The 979-nt window shown below is 34.7% G+C and overlaps 1 protein-coding gene across 1 annotated transcript in view; it reads left to right on the forward strand.

The window, feature by feature from the left end:
• The window catches only part of LOC106870313 (E3 ubiquitin-protein ligase MIB1), a 16,639-nt gene that overhangs the window by 12,437 nt on the left and 3,223 nt on the right, over positions 1-979 (forward strand). The gene's annotated exons all lie outside the window — the stretch shown is intronic.

Raw genomic sequence — 979 nt, forward strand, 5'->3', positions numbered from 1 at the left:
AAAAGAAATTATTGTTAGTATTTGGTACTGGACCTGGTACCATTTTTCTGCGATTCCTCATGGAACTACCATGATATCAACTGTTTTCAGATACAATCTATATAGATAACTAGCACTCCATCGGTTAGGATGATGAAAGATCCAGTTTTCCTATCAATAAAACAGCCTGTTAATGAAATTAACATGAAAGTGGCTGAGTACTCCGAAGACGTGAGTACACTAAATGTAGTTCCCAGGAAGATTCATCATAACACAGAAGGTGAAAAGGCTGGCCCTTTAAAATATAAGTAGATCTTGTTTTAATCAACTGAATGGATAGCAGCAATATGAAAGAAAGTCAGATAATATACAATCTATATAGATATCATTATAATGGTGGTCACTCACATATACATTTATCAGATTATATACAAACTATATATTTATAATTACAATGATGGTAACATATCCCTTTGCCAGATTATATATAATTTATATAGATATCATTATAATGATGGTCACATATCCCTTTGCCAGATTATATATAATCTCTATAGATATCATTTTGGAAACATCATCAAAGTATATCTCCCCATGCTCTAGCAAACATGGATTCAGCTAAACTAGAGAGAGCTCCCATTCACAATCTCAACTCAGAATGCAGTGTCAGATTAATCAACTACAAGTTGAGTTGTTGAGGTACCAAGCAATTCTAATTATCATCTTCTTCTTAAGTTAAACCCAAGTCGGTTGATCTGATTCGAGAGTGCGGGGCATTCAGGCAATATAACAAACTTATCAAACCTGGGGGTGAGTGGATACATGACAAACAACTGAATTGAATAATTTGATATATCATGATGTACCGCTTACTAGCATCATTGAGGCAGATGCCTATTTCATGGCAGATATACCAGATAAAGAAAAGGTCGGCAGGCTGTATTTAGAAATCATATATGCCAGTGACACTGCTGTTTCTGTGCCAAAAACCAGCAAGATT

This window comes from Octopus bimaculoides, chromosome 30 (assembly GCF_001194135.2).
Source record: "Octopus bimaculoides isolate UCB-OBI-ISO-001 chromosome 30, ASM119413v2, whole genome shotgun sequence".
NCBI lineage: Eukaryota > Metazoa > Mollusca > Cephalopoda > Octopoda > Octopodidae > Octopus > Octopus bimaculoides.